We start from the raw sequence: 16,148 nt of genomic DNA on the forward strand, positions 1-16,148 counted from the left end.
CTTCCATCAGAGAATCCTTTTCAGTTCTTAACTAAATTCTTGCAGATCTGTGATACTGTTAAGACCAATGGAGTTGATCCCGAGATCTATAAGCTTATGATTTTCCCTTTTGCTGTAAGAGACAGAGCTAGAATATGGTTTAGACTCTCAACCTAGAGATAGCCTGAACTCTTGGGATAAGCTGGTCACGGCTTTTTTAGCCAAGTTCTTTCCTCCTCAAAAGCTGAGCAAGCTTAGAGTGGATGTTCAAACCTTCAGGCAGAAAGAAGGTGAATCCCTCTATGAAGCTTGGGAAAGATACAAACAACTGACCAAAAAGTGTCCTTCTGACATGCTTTCAGAATGGACCATCCTGGAAATATTCTATGATGGTTTGTCTAAATTGTCTAAGATGTCATTGGACCATTCTGCAGGTGGATCTATTCACCTGAAGAAAATGCCTGCAGAAGCTCAAGAACTCATTGAAATGGTTGCAAATAACCAGTTCATGTACACCTCTGAAAGGAATCCTGTGAGTAATGGGATGCCTCAGAGGAATGGAGTTCTTGAAATTGATGTTCTGAATGGCATATTGGCTCAGAATAAAATGTTAACTCAACAAGTCAACATGATTTCTCAGAGTCTGAATGGATTGCAAAATGCATCCAACAGTACTAAAGAAGCATCTTCTGAAGAAGAAGCTTATGATCTTGAGAACCCTGCAATGGCAGAGGTAAATTACATGGGTGAATCCTATGAAAACACCTATAATCCCTCATGAAGAAATCATCCGAACTTCTCATGGAAGGATCAACAAAAGCCTCAACAAGACTTTAATAATGGTGGAAGAAACAGGTTTAGCAATATCAAGCCTTTTCCATCATCCTCTCAGCAACAGACAGAAAATTCTGAGCAGAGCCCCTCTAGCTTAGCAAACATAGTCTCTGATCTATCTAAGGCCACTCTAAGTTTCATGAGTGAAATAAGGTCTTCCATTATAAATTTGGAGGTACAAGTGGGCCAGCTGAGTAAAAGAGTCACTAAAACTTCTCATAGTACTCTTCCAAGCAATACAGAAGAGAATCCAAAAAGAGAGTGCAAGGCCATAACCTTACTTGGCGTGGCCGAACCTAGAGAGGAGGAGGAGGACGTGAATCCCAGTGAGGAAGACCTCATGGGACGTCCTCTGGACAAAAAGAGTTCCCAATTGAGGAACCTAAGGAATCTGTGGCTCATTTAGAGACCATAGAGATTCCATTGAACCTACTTCTGCCATTCATGAGCTCTGATGACTATTTCTCCTCTGAAGAGGATGAAGATATTACTGAAGAGCAAGTTGCTAAGTACCTTGGAGCAATCATGAAGCTGAATGCCAAATTATTTGGTAATGAGACTTGGGAGGATGAACCCTCCTTGCTCACCAATGAACTGAATAACTTGATTAGGCAGACATTACCTTAAAAGAAAGAGGATCCCAGAAGGTTCTTAATACCTTGTACCATAGGCACCATGACCTTTGAGAAGGCTCTGTGTGACCTGGGGTCAGGCGTAAACCTCATGCCACTCTCTGTCATGGAGAAACTGGTAATCTTTGAGGTTCAAGCTGCAATAATCTCACTAGAGATGGCAGACAAATCAATGAAAAAGGCTTATGGACTAGTAGAGGATGTGCTAGTGAAGGTTAAAGGCCTTTACATCCTTGCTGATTTCATAATCCTAGACACTGGGAAAGATGAGGATGAATCCATCATCCTTGGCAGACCTTTCCTAGCCACAGCAAAAGCTGTGATTGATGTTGACAGAGGAGAGTTGGTCCTTCAATTGATTGAGGACTACCTTGTATTCAAGACTCAAGGTTCTCCTTTTGTACACATGGAGAGGAAGCATGAAAAGCTTCTCTCAATACAGAGTCAAACAAAGCACCCACATTCAAACTCTAAGAATTATATTTCACATAAAAATTATATTTCACGTACAACCGGCAAGTATACCGGATCGTATCAAGTAGTAAAACTCACTAAGAGTGAGGTCGATCCCACGAGGATTGGTAGATTAAGCAACTTTAGTTAAATGGTAGATTTAGTCAAGCAAACATAGTTTTGATTTCATGAGCATTTTGATTTTTGGACATAATTACAAGAATTTAAATGGCAAAGAATGTAAAGAACTAGAAGAGAGAAAAGTGAAAGTAAATAACGGAAACTTAAATTGCAAGAAACTTAAATGACATCAAAAGTAAATTGCAGGAAAATAGAGTGCTGAATTCTAAAGAGCAAAAGAGTAAGTAGCAAGAAATAAAGAAGCAGAATGTAAATGACAAGAATAATAAATTGCAAGAGTGTAGAAGGGAATTGGGCAATGGGTATTCAAGCACTAAGAGCAAAAGAAATGAGAATTAATGATAGAGAGAATCATTAAGGATCAGAGATGCTAGTTTTCATGAATTGATGTTAGTCAAATCCTTCTCAATCATGGGTATAGATCCATGGCAAGTGGGTAATTGAATCCCAATCTCTTGGTGATTCAATTTCTCTCAACATAACCAATTGCCACTCTCGTGATCTAATTGTTCATGAGAAGAGCTGAAGCTCAAATCTAATCCAGCCACACAAATCCCATAATCTCAACCAAGGAGAGTTACATCTCACATACTAACCAAGGTGTATTAATTAAAGAAATCATGAAAGGATGAACTCTAAACTGAATTATGTGGCTCATTCCTCAAATTCACCACATAATTCATATAGATTAACCCCTCTCTCGATGGTGGTTGAATCTTTGAAGAACAAGAGTTCCCTCTTTAGATCAACCACTAGAATTGAGGAGGAAAAGATGAGTTCACCAATGCATTCCAACCAGCAGAGCTCTTCCCCCTAATGAAAGTGGGGTTTAGTGAGTCATAGCTCCAATTTCAACAACAATTGCCATAAACCAAAATTTAACTAAAATGCAAAAGAAAAATGAAGAAGAATAAGGAAAATGCTTAAAGCTTAAGAAATGAAGAAGAGAAGTTCCAAGAAGAACCAAAAAATGCTCTCCGGGTCTCCTCCCGGAAGTACTAAAGAGTTCTCAAAATAAAAGTGCTAAGAGTCTAAAAAGTCTAAGTGTCAAAAAGTCCTCCCCAAGTACAAACTCAATCTCTATTTATATTAGTCCTAAAACTCCTTCAAAGATCTTCAATTGGGCTAGCAATGTGGGCTTTCTCTTTGTTGAATTTCTGGTTCAATTGAAGAAGTTGCTGGCCTTTGTGAGGAATAGAGGAAGCAGAGCAAGTTGGCAACAATTCTGGCCCATTGAGGGGCGTTATTGGCAATAACTCTAGGCTTAATGCACGTTGGCAACGTGCATTGTGTTTTCCTGGGAGTGAACTTTCAGACTTGGGCGTTGCTAGCCCAAGTTGTTGCTAACAACTTGCTTTTCCTCTTCTTGGCTCTACTTTCATGCTAAATGTAGCCCAGAATTTGAGTGTCAACCTTCTGCTTCAATATGGACTATTATACATCGTTGGAAAGCTCTTGATGTCTATTTTCCAATGCCACTGGAATCACCTCAATTGGACTTTCCTAGCTCAAGTTATGCTTCCTCAAAGAAGGTAAGGTCAAGCTGCCAAGTTGTTGCCAAAAACGCACCTATCCTCCCAAGTTGGCAACGTGCCTAGCCTCCCAAAGCAGAGACATGGGGCTGGCGTTGTCACCAAACACGCCCCCTTGTTAGCACGTTGGCAACGTGCTCGTGCTCCTTCCAAGGCTAGTTTCTAGCTTCCTTAAATTTCAACCTCATTTTCTTGTTTTTGGGACCTAAAGATGACTCTGATTCAAGCTTCCATTTCATGCTTCACTATAGACTATTATATATGGTTGAAAAGGTCTAAATGTCAGCTTTCCAACGCAACTGGAATCACTCAATTTGGATCTCTGTAGCTCAAGTTATGCTCCATTGAAGGGGACATGGTCAGGCTGCTAAAATCGCAGGCGTTTTTGGCAAAAACGCCTTTGTATTTCCAAGTTGCCAACGCCTTCAGATTCTGAAGCTCTAAATGAAGCCCGCTTTTGAAGCTTTAAACGAATGTCAACCCCATACTATGATATATGGTTGGAAAGCTCTGGATGTCTACTTTTCAATGCCATTGAGAGTGCATCATTTGAAGGTCTACAACTCAAGATATACTCCATGGAAGAGAGCAAGGTCAAGCTGCCAGGGTTGCTGCGTTGTTGATGAACACTCCTTCTTTTCAGCACGTTGGCAACGTGCCAGCCCCTGCCCCTTGCTCCATGCTTGCTTCCTAGCGTTGCCACTACACACGCCAATGAATCCCAAGTTGGCAACGTGCTCGAGCCTTCCTCAAGGCTCCATGTTTGCTTGTGTGCGTTGCCAAAGAACACGTTCCTTGTTCCTGGCGTTGGCAACGCCAGCTTCCTCTCCTCCTGGGCCAAGCCTTGCTTATGTGCGTTGCCAAGGAACACTCAAATGTAGTAGCACGTTGGTAACGTGCTCGAACTTCTTCTCTGGCCGAAATCTTCTAGCTCAGCGTTGCCTTGAATAACGCTTCTTCATTCCCACGTTGGCAACGCCCTCGAGCTCCTCCCTGGCCTAATTCCTTGCTTGCCTTGCGTTGCCATCAAACACTCACCCCTTTCTCCAAGTTGGCAACGCCCAAATGTGCTTCTCCAGGGCTGCCTTACATTGTTGGGCGTTGTTGATGAACACTTTAGTTGAAGTGCAAGTTGGCAACGTGCAACTCCTCTTTGTTCACTCTCCAGGGCTGCTTGGCGTTGCTCTCAAACACTCACCCTTTCTCCAAGTTGGCAACGTGCACATTGCTATTCTAGAAAGAGTTGTTAGCCACTTGCTTGCTTCATTCTTGCTTCAATGCTTTCTTGTTTCACCACCTATCATAAACAAGGAAACTTGCTTCAAAGTCTCACCAATTCATGCAATCAATGGAATCAATCTTCATGAGATTTATTTATTTATGCAATTCTTGACTCATTTGCATGAAATTGGCCACAATCAACATGTTCCTTGGTATTTGATAAGCGGATAATTCGTACGCTTTTTGGCATTGTTTTTAGTATGTTTTTAGTAGTTTTAGTTTAGTTTTTATTATATTTTTATTAGTTTTTAATTAAAATTCACTTTTCTGGACTTTACTATGAGTTTGTGTGTTTTTCTGTGATTTCAGGTATTTCTGGCTGAAATTGAGGGATCTGAGCAAAAATCTGATTTAGAGACTGAAAAGGACTGCAGATGCTGTTGGATTCTGACCTCCCTGCACTCGAAGTGGATTTTCTGGAGCTACAGAAGCCCAATTGGCGCGCTCTCAACGGTGTTGGAAAGTAGACATCCTGGGCTTTCCAGCAATATATGATAGTCCATACTTTGCCCAAGATTTGATGGCCCAAACCGGCGTTCAAAGTTACCTCAAGAAATTCCAGCGTTAAACGCCGGAACTGGCATAAAACTTGGAGTTAAACGCCCAAACTGGCATGAAAGCTGGCGTTTAACTCCAGAAAACGTCTCTACACGAAAATGCTTCATTGCTCAGCCCAAGCACACACCAAGTGGGCCCGGAAGTGGATTTTTATGTCATTTACTCATCTTTGTACACCCTAGGCTACTAGTTCTCTATATATAGGACCTTTTACTATTGTATTTTCATCTTTGGACATCTAGTTCTTAGATCATTTGGGGGCTGGTCTCACGGCCATGCCTAGACCTTGTTCTTATGTATTTTCAACGGTGGAGTTTCTACACACCATAGATTAAGGTGTGAAGCTCTGCTGTACCTCGAGTATTAATGCAATTACTATTGTTCTTCTATTCAATTCCGCTTGTTCTTGTTCCAAGATATCACTTGTTCTTCAATTTGATGAATGTGATGATCTGTGACACTCATCATCATTCTCACTTATGAACAAGGTGACTGACAACCATTCTTGTTCTACAAGCATCCGAGGCTTAGTGAATATCTCTTGGATTCTTTAACCGGAATCTTCGTGGTATAGGCGAGAACTGATGGCGGCATTCAAGAGAATCCGGAAGGTCTAAACCTTGTCTGTGGTATTCTGAGTAGGATTCAATGATTGAATGACTGTGACGTGCTTCAAACCTGTAACCTACTGGGCGTTAGTGACAGACGCAAAAGAATCACTGGATTCTATTCCGGTAGGGGAGGGAACCACACCGGTGATTGGCAGTACTGTGACAGAGTGCGTGCATTAGCTTTCACTGCGAGGATGGGAGGTAGCCACTGACAACGGTGAAACCCTACACGAGCTTGCCATGGAAAGGAGTAAGAAGGATTGGATGAAGACAGTAGGAAAGCAGAGAGACGGAAGGGAAGGCATCTTCATATGCTTGTCTGAAGCTCTTACATCAATGATATACATAAGTATCTCTATCTTTATCTTTATGCTTTATTCATCATCTATACCCAATTGAGTCTGCCTGACTGAGATTTACAAGGTGACCATAGCTTGCTTCATACCACCAATCTCCGTAGGATCGACCCTTACTCGCGTAAGGTTTATTACTTGGACGACCCAGTGCACTTGCTGGTTAGTTGTGCGAAGTTGTAGTGATCACAATTTCGTGCACCAAGTTTTTGGCGCCGTTGCCGGGGATTGTTCAAGTTTTGAGCAAGCTTTTGGTCCGGTAACATCAGTGCCAAAGTTCTGATCCGGCAACAGCACCAAGTTTTTGGCGCCGTTGCCGGGGATTGTTCTTGTGTATGGACAACTGACGGTTCATCTTGTTGCTTAGATTAGGTATTTTTTTTTCAGAGTTCTTAAGAATGAATTCTAGTGTTTCAAGGTGATGTTCTTATCATCACCAAAGCTGATTGATCATCATCAATTTAGCTCTTGAATGCAATGTCCTGCTGAAGCTTAGCTAGCTATGTCTAATTCCTTTAGACTAAAGCTTTAGACTAACATTGCATGATTCCTGGAATTCTCATTAAGAATTTTGATACCTTTATTTTCCTTTTCACCTAATTTTCGAAAAAAACCAAAAAAAAAATTTACAAAATCATAAAAACCAAAAATATTTCTTGTTTGAGTCTAGAGTCTCATCTTAAGTTTAGTGTCAATTGCATGTTTCTGTTCTTACTGCATTCATGCATGTGTCTTCATTAATCTTCAAGTTGTTCTTGATGATTTTCTTGTTTTAATCTTTGAATTCTATTGACTTGAGTGTTTTGTTGTTTCCCATATATACAAACTGCTAAGTTTGGTGTCTTGCATGCATTGTTATTTGATTTTAGTTGCATTTTGATTATTCCTCATTATTAAAAATCCAAAAATATTTTTTATTTGTGTCTTTTCAAGTCAATAATACAGATAATTGAAGATTCAGAACATACTGCAGAGGAATCCCACAGAAAAAGCTGGGCATTCAAAAATGCCCAGTGAAGAAGACAGACTGGCGTTTAAACGCCAGCCAGGGTGCCTGGTTGGGCGTTTAACGCCCAAAAGGGTAGTAGTTTGGGCGTTAAACGCCAGAATGTGCACCATTCTGGGCGTTTAATGCCAGGATGGCACAAGGGGGAAGATTTTGTTTTCAAAATCAATTTTTTCAAGTTTTCAAAGTTTTTCAAAATCAAATCTTTGTCAAATCATATCTTTTCAATCAAATGTTTTCAAAATCAATTTCTTTCCTTTTTCAAAGATACTTACTAACAATTAATGATTTGATTGAACATTTTTGCCTTTTCTGTTGAGGAAGGTTTTATGTTTGAATCATATCTTTTCTTGTTAGGCAAGTCATTAATTTTTAAAATCATATCTTTTCAAATTGTGTTCAAATCATATCTTTTAAAATTGTTTTCAAATCATATCGTTTTAAAATTGTTTTCAAATCATATCTTTTCAATCACATCTTTTTAAAACCAATCATATCTTCTTAACCACATCTTTTTCAAAATAGTTTTCAATCAAATCTTTTTTATTTCTAATTTCAAAATCTTTTTCAAAAATCACTTGATTTCTTTTCCACTTTTATTTTCGAAAATCAATTAGTGTTTTTCAAAAATGTTTTCAAAATCTTTTACTTAAATTTTCGAAAATTACTTCCCTTCTTCTCACATTCTTCTATTTATGGACTAACACTATTCCTTAATGCAAAATTCGAACTCCATCTTCTTTGATAAGTTCGAATTTTCTACTTCTGTCTTCTACTTTTCTTTTCCTCTGACACCTCAAGGAATCTCTATACTGTGACATAGAGGATTCCAAATTTTCTTGTTTTCTTCTCTTTCATATGAGCAGGAACAAAGACAAAGGCATTCTTGTTGAAGCTGACCCTGAACCTGAAAGGACCTTGAAGCGGAAGCTAAGAGAAGCTAAGGCACAACGCTCTGTTGAGGACCTGACCGAATTCTTCAAAGAAGAAGAACCCATGGCAGCCGAAAATAACAACAATGCCAACAATGCAAGGAAGGTGCTGGGTGACTTTACTGCACCTACTCCCGACTTCTATGGGAGAAGCATCTCTATCCCTGCCATTGGAGCAAACAACTTTGAGCTTAAGCCTCAATTAGTTTCTCTAATGCAACAGAATTGCAAGTTCCATGGACTTCCATTGGAAGATCCTCATCAGTTCTTAGCTGAATTCTTGCAAATCTGTGACACTGTCAAGACTAAGGGGGCAGACCCTGAGGTCTATAGACTTATGCTATTCCCTTTTGCTGTAAGAGACAGAGCTAGGACATGGTTGGACTCTCAACCTAAAGAAAGCCTGGACTCTTGGGAAAAGCTAGTCAATGCCTTCTTGGCAAAGTTCTTTCCACCTCAAACACTGAGTAAGCTTAGAGTGGAAGTCCAAACCTTCAGACAGAAGGATGGTGAATCCCTCTATGAAGCTTGGGAAAGATACAAACAATTGATCAGAAAATGTCCCTCAGACATGCTTTCTGAATGGAGCATCATAGGTATTTTCTATGATGGTCTCTCTGAACTATCCAAGATGTCTTTGGATAGCTCTGCTGGAGGATCTCTTCATCTGAAGAAGACGCCTACAGAAGCTCAAGAACTAATTGAAATGGTTGCAAATAACCAATTCATGTACACTTCTGAAAGGAATCCTGTGAACAATGGGACAAGTCAGAAGAAAGGAGTTCTTGAGATTGATGCTCTGAATGCCATACTGGCTCAGAACAAGATATTGACTCAACAAGTCAATTTGATTTCTCAAAGTCTGTCTGGAATGCAAAATGCACCCGGCAGTACTAGGGAAGCTTCATCTGAAGAAGAAGCTTATGATCCTGAGAACCCTTCAATGGAAGAGGTGAATTACCTAGGAGAACCCTATGGAAACACCTATAATTCTTCATGGAGAAATCACCCAAATTTCTCATGGAAGAATCAAGAGAGACCTCAACAAGGTTTCAACAACAACAATGGTGGAAGAAACAGGTTTAGCAATGGCAAGCCTTTTCCATCATCTTCTCAGCAACAGACAGAGAATTCTAAGCAGAACCCCTCTGACTTAGCAACCATGGTCTCTGATCTAATCAAAACCACTCAAAGTTTCATGACTGAAACAAGATCCTCCATTAGGAATTTGGAGGCACAAGTGGGACAGCTGAGCAAGAAAGTTACTGAACTCCCTCCAAGTACTCTCCCAAGCAACACAGAAGAAAATCCAAAAGGAGAGTGCAAGGCCATCAATATGGCCGAATTTGGAGAGGAAGGGGAGGAAGTGAACGCCACTGAGGAAGGCCTCAATGGGCGTGCACCAACCTCCAATGAGTTCCCCAATGAGGAACCATGGGAATCTGAGGCTCAAAATGAGACCATAGAGATTCCATTGGACTTACTTCTGCCTTTCATGAGCTCTGATGAGTATTCTTCCTCTGAAGAGGATGAGTATGTCACTGAAGAGCAAGTTGCTAAATACCTTGGAGCAATCATGAAGCTAAATGACAAGTTATTTGGAAATGAGACTTGGGAGAATGAACCTCCTTTGCTCACCAAAGAACTAGATGACTTGTCTAGGCAGAGATTACCTCAAAAAAAAAAACAAGATCCTGGGAAATTTTCAATACCTTGTACCATAGGCACCATGACCTTCAAGAAGGCTCTGTGTGACTTAGGGTCAAGTGTAAACCTCATGCCTCTCTCCGTAATGGAGAAGCTAGGGATCTTTGAGGTACAAGCTGCAAGAATCTTATTAGAGATGGCAGACAACTCAAGAAAACAAGCTCATGGACTTGTAGAGAATGTTTTGGTAAAAATGGAAGACCATTACATCCCTACTGATTTCATAGTCCTAGAGACTGGGAAGTGCATGGATAAATCTATTATCCTTGGCAGACCCTTCCTAGCCACAGCAAAGGCTGTGATTGATGTTGATGGAGGTGAACTGATCATTCAAGTGAATGATGAATCCTTTGTGTTTAAGGCTCAAGGATATCCCTCTGTCATCATGGAGAGGAAGCATGAAGAGCTTCTCTCAAATCAGAGACAAACAGAGCCCCCACAGTCAAACTCTAAGTTTGGTGTTGGGAGGCCACAACCAAACTCTAAGTTTGGTGTTGAACCCCCACATTCAAACTCTAAGTTTGGTGTTGGGAGGTTCCAACATTGCTCTGAGCATCTGTGAGGCTCCATGAGAGCCCTCTGTCAAGCTACTGACATTAAAGAAGCGCTTGTTGGGAGGCAACCCAATGATATATTTAATCTATTTTCTTTTGTTATTTTATGTTTTTTGTAGGTTGATGATCATAAGAAGTCACAAAATCAATTGAAAAAGCAAAAACAGAATGAAAAACAGGAAGAAAAACAGCACACCCTGGAGGAAGAACTCACTGGCGTTTAAACGCCAGTGAGGCTAGCAGTTGGGCGTTTAACGCCCAGTCTGGCACCATTCTGGGCGTTTAACGCCAGAAAGGGGCACCAGACTGGCGTTAAACGCCAGGAAAGGGCAAGAACCTGGCGTTAAACGCCAGGAATGGGCACCAGCCCGGCGTTTAACGCCAGAAATAGCTCAAAACGTGATTTTGAGCAACATTTGGTGCAGGGATGACTTTTCCTTGACACCTCAGGATCTGTGGACCCCACAGGACCCCCACCTACCCACCACCCTCTCTCTTCTTCTTCACCCATTCACCAATCACTTCAAACCACTTTCCATCTCCTTCTCCTCCAATCTTCTTCTTCTACTCTCTTCTTTCTTCTTTTGCTCGAGGACGAGCAAACCTTTTAAGTTTGGTGTGGTAAAAGCATTGCTTTTTGTTTTTCCATAACCATTTATGGCATCCAAAGACGGTTCAACTGAGAAGGCATGACCTCAAGCCCATCACTAAGAAGAAGATGGAGCAAACAAGAGACCCCCATCTCATCATGAGATCCCTGAGATACCTCAAGGGATGCACTTTCCTCCACAAGACTATTGGGAGCAACTAAACACCTCCCTAGGAGAGTTGAGTTCCAACATGGGACAACTAAGGGTGGAGCACCAAGAACACGCCATCCTCCTCCATGAAATTAGAGAAGATCAAAGAATCATGAGAGATGAGCAACAAAGACAAGGAAGAAACATTGAGGAGCTCAAGCACTCCATAAGACCTTCAAGAGGAAGAACAAGCCGCCATCACTGAGGTGGACCCGTTCTTTAATCTCCTTGTTCTTTATTTTTCTGTTTTTCGAAAAATATGCTTTATGTTTATCCATGTTTGTGTCTTATGATCATTAGTGTCTTAGTGTCTATGCCTTAAAGCTATGAATATGAATCCATCACCTTTCTTAAATGAAAACTGTTTTTATCACAAAAGAACAAGAAGTACAGGATTTCAAATTCATCTTTAAAACTAGCTTAATTAGTTTGATGTGGTGACAATACTTTTTGTTTTCTGAATGTATGCTTGAACAGTGCATATGTCTTTTGAATTTGTGGTTCATGAATGTTAAAATTGTTGGCTCTTGAAAGAATGATGAAAAAGGAGACATGTTACTGAGGATCTGAAAAATCATAAAAATGATTCTTGAAGCAAGAAAAAGCAGTGAATACAAAAAAAAAAAAAGAAGGAGAAAAACGAAAAAAAAAGGGGGAGAAAAAGAAAAAGAAAGAGAAAGAAAGAAATAAAGTTGTGATCCAAGGCAAAAAGAGTGTGCTTAAGAACCCTGGACACCTCTAATTGGGGACTCTAGCAAAGCTGAGTCACAATCTGAAAAGGTTCACCCAATTATGTGTCTGTGGCATGTATGTATCCGGTGGTAATACTGGAAGACAGAGTGCTTTGGGCCACGGCCAAGACTCAATAAGTAGCTGTGTTCAAGAATCATCATACTTAACTAGGAGAATCAATAACACTATCTGGATTCTGAGTTCCTAAAGAAGCCAATCATTCTGAACCTCAGAGGATAAAGTGTGATGCCAAAACTGTTCGGAGGCAAAAAGCTACTAGTCCCGCTCATCTAATTTGGAGCTTAGTTTCATTGATAATTTGGAGTCTATAGTATATTCTCTTCTTTTTATCTTATTTGATTTTCAGTTGCTTGGGGACAAGCAATAATTTAAGTTTGGTGTTGTGATGAGCGGATAATTTGTACGCTTTTTGGCATTGTTTTTAGTATGTTTTTAGTAGTTTTAGTTTAGTTTTTATTATATTTTTATTAGTTTTTAATTAAAATTCACTTTTCTGGACTTTACTATGAGTTTGTGTGTTTTTCTGTGATTTCAGGTATTTTCTGGCTGAAATTGAGGGATCTGAGCAAAAATCTGATTTAGAGACTGAAAAGGACTGCAGATGCTGTTGGATTCTGACCTCCCTGCACTCGAAGTGGATTTTCTGGAGCTACAGAAGCCCAATTGGCGCGCTCTCAACGGCGTTGGAAAGTAGACATCCTGGGCTTTCCAGCAATATATGATAGTCCATACTTTGCCCAAGATTTGATGGCCCAAACCGGCGTTCAAAGTTACCTCAAGAAATTCCAGCGTTAAACGCCGGAACTGGCATAAAACTTGGAGTTAAACGCCCAAACTGGCATGAAAGCTGGCGTTTAACTCCAGAAAACGTCTCTACACGAAAATGCTTCATTGCTCAGCCCAAGCACACACCAAGTGGGCCCGGAGGTGGATTTTTATGTCATTTACTCATCTTTGTACACCCTAGGCTACTAGTTCTCTATATATAGGACCTTTTACTATTGTATTTTCATCTTTGGACATCTAGTTCTTAGATCATTTGGGGGCTGGTCTCACGGCCATGCCTAGACCTTGTTCTTATGTATTTTCAACGGTGGAGTTTCTACACACCATAGATTAAGGTGTGAAGCTCTGCTGTACCTCGAGTATTAATGCAATTACTATTGTTCTTCTATTCAATTCCGCTTGTTCTTGTTCCAAGATATCACTTGTTCTTCAATTTGATGAATGTGATGATCTGTGACACTCATCATCATTCTCACTTATGAACAAGGTGACTGACAACCATTCTTGTTCTACAAGCATCCGAGGCTTAGTGAATATCTCTTGGATTCTTTAACCGGAATCTTCGTGGTATAGGCGAGAACTGATGGCGGCATTCCAGAGAATCCGGAAGGTCTAAACCTTGTCTGTGGTATTCTGAGTAGGATTCAATGATTGAATGACTGTGACGTGCTTCAAACCTGTAACCTACTGGGCGTTAGTGACAGACGCAAAAGAATCACTGGATTCTATTCCGGTAGGGGAGGGAACCACACCGGTGATTGGCAGTACTGTGACAGAGTGCGTGCATTAGCTTTCACTGCGAGGATGGGAGGTAGCCACTGACAACGGTGAAACCCTACACGAGCTTGCCATGGAAAGGAGTAAGAAGGATTGGATGAAGACAGTAGGAAAGCAGAGAGACGGAAGGGAAGGCATCTTCATATGCTTGTCTGAAGCTCTTACATCAATGATATACATAAGTATCTCTATCTTTATCTTTATGCTTTATTCATCATCTATACCCAATTGAGTCTGCCTGACTGAGATTTACAAGGTGACCATAGCTTGCTTCATACCACCAATCTCCGTGGGATCGACCCTTACTCGCGTAAGGTTTATTACTTGGACGACCCAGTGCACTTGCTGGTTAGTTGTGCGAAGTTGTAGTGATCACAATTTCGTGCACCAGTATTCTCATGCATGAAGACAAAACTCATAAAAAGACTTGTTTATTTAGAGAAAATGAGTGAAACTAAGCTAAAACCAACTAAACTAACTAGCTAATATAGTAAATATGCAAATGCATCACAACACCAAACTTAAACCTTGCTTGTCCTCAAGCAACAAAAGAACTATGCACAAAAATTTCTTTTAATTGGAATGAGTTGAGGAATAGCTTGTAATACCTTGGTGAGTGAAGTGATTGAGTGATAGTGGGGTGAACTCTGAATTATGTGTTCATGCAAGGGTCCCAGTGCTTATCAGTCCTTACATTTTGGGAGTCTTAGATCTTAGGACTTTCATTCAAATGATATCATGGAAATCTCTCTATAGGTAATCACCTTGAAACAGCACATAGTTTATGTGTCTTGGCCTTGACTCTAAGTATCATGTCTCAAAGCGGCTCTTTAGATAAGCTTTCAATCAATACTCCCAAACCAGTTGGTTTTAAGGTATTAGGTGTTGAAACACCCCTTAGGATTTACTTGCTCAAGCCTCTCCCTTTGACACAATTCTACCACAAGCATTTAACTAGGATAGTAACTCTTTGAGTTCTCATTTCCTTCTTTTTCTTCCTAGTAATTGATGCTCAGAGCCTTTTGCCATGTTCTTTTTTTTTTTTTTTGCTGCTTCTTGGATCAATAAGTGTTTGAGAATCTCCATAATACTTCTTTGAACCCTATTTCCTGCCTATGAGCTCCCATGCAAGTTTTCACAAACATGCAACCTCAATACACAATCATACAACTAGAACCACCACTTCTCTTAATCTTTTGCTTGCCTCAAAATAGATTTTTGACTCCTCAATCATTCTTTTCAAAGAAATGTTCTCTGTTTGCATTTTCATAGGTATTGAGTGCAAGCAATTTCAAGAGTATGGTGTTATGATATATCAAACATCTTAGTTATTGAACTACAAAGAAGTTATACTAAGCAGACAAACAGCGGTACAATATCACTTTCAATCATAGTAGTTTGAATACAAGACAATCACTCAACAATACAACCTTTTGGAGTTTACTTGCTTTACTCCTTATCATCATCATTGTTGGTCTTTATATCCCTCTTTGTCTCTTTGGTTGATGATGCTTGATCCTTTTCAAGATTGAAGTGATCGCCTACAATGAACTTTGAAAGTTGCTTGTCCCCAAGCACTTGAGAGATGGTTAGCATGCATGTATGCTTGTGATCTTCTAGACATAAGTTGGTGTGGGGACACCAAACTTAGTTCCTTGCTTACTTTTATATGCAGTGGAATGAATACATGTAAGAAACATCAAGTGCTTCTATTAAGGAAATAAAATCTAAATTAAAAGTAGCTATTGTTAAGTAATTTTTCTGATTGTGTGGAGCTAGTGACTAATCATGCAAAGGGTTAAAATGTGTCTTTAATGAAACTTTTTGGTGGAACACCAAACTTAGCACCTCACATTCACCTTTGAATTCTGTTGGTGTGTAACACCAAACTTAGCTCCTTGCAATGCAGATAAATATACTTAACTCTTTTATTGAATTAACTAAGAAAAGAAGACTACCTTTGGTTGGGTTGCCTCCCAACAAGCGCTTTTTTTTATCGTCATTAGCTTGACGGTTGTCCCTCTTTAGGGCGGATGATGATCATAGTGCCTTAATCCTTCCCCTCTCACCGTGAGCTTCCTTCCAGTATCATTCTTGATGATTTCCACATGTTCAAGTGAGAGGATTTTGTTCACTGTGTAGTATCCAGAAAAGTGTGGAGATGTCTCTATTGGTTGGTAAGTTAGCATCACTTTATCCCCTGGTGAGAAGTCTTCAGTGGAGATTTTCTTGTTTCTCCATCCTCTTGGCATTTTCTTCTTGGGACTCTCTTCTTTTCCAGGAGATAGTTCAGGTTTTGGGATCTCAATTTTTGGACGGTCCTTGCTATGAATCTTAAATGCTGACTTTGATTGCAGCTTCTCCTCTATTCTTTGAGCTTGTTGCAGCACCTCCACCTCTTCATTTTCTTTCCTGCATGAGCTTGGAAGTGCCTCATCAGGTGCCTCTTTCAAGTTTGG

The 16,148-nt window shown here is 40.2% G+C and overlaps 1 non-coding gene across 1 annotated transcript; it reads right to left on the reverse strand.

The window, feature by feature from the left end:
* Positions 1–8,781: 8,781 nt before the first annotated feature.
* Positions 8,782–8,889, reverse strand: LOC130970889 (small nucleolar RNA R71). The gene has a single exon (XR_009082136.1). It is a non-coding gene; the product is annotated as a small nucleolar RNA R71 (small nucleolar RNA).
* Between the last annotated feature and the right edge of the window lie 7,259 nt (positions 8,890–16,148).

Source organism: Arachis stenosperma, chromosome 3 (assembly GCF_014773155.1).
Source record: "Arachis stenosperma cultivar V10309 chromosome 3, arast.V10309.gnm1.PFL2, whole genome shotgun sequence".
In the NCBI taxonomy this organism is placed as follows: domain Eukaryota; kingdom Viridiplantae; phylum Streptophyta; class Magnoliopsida; order Fabales; family Fabaceae; genus Arachis; species Arachis stenosperma.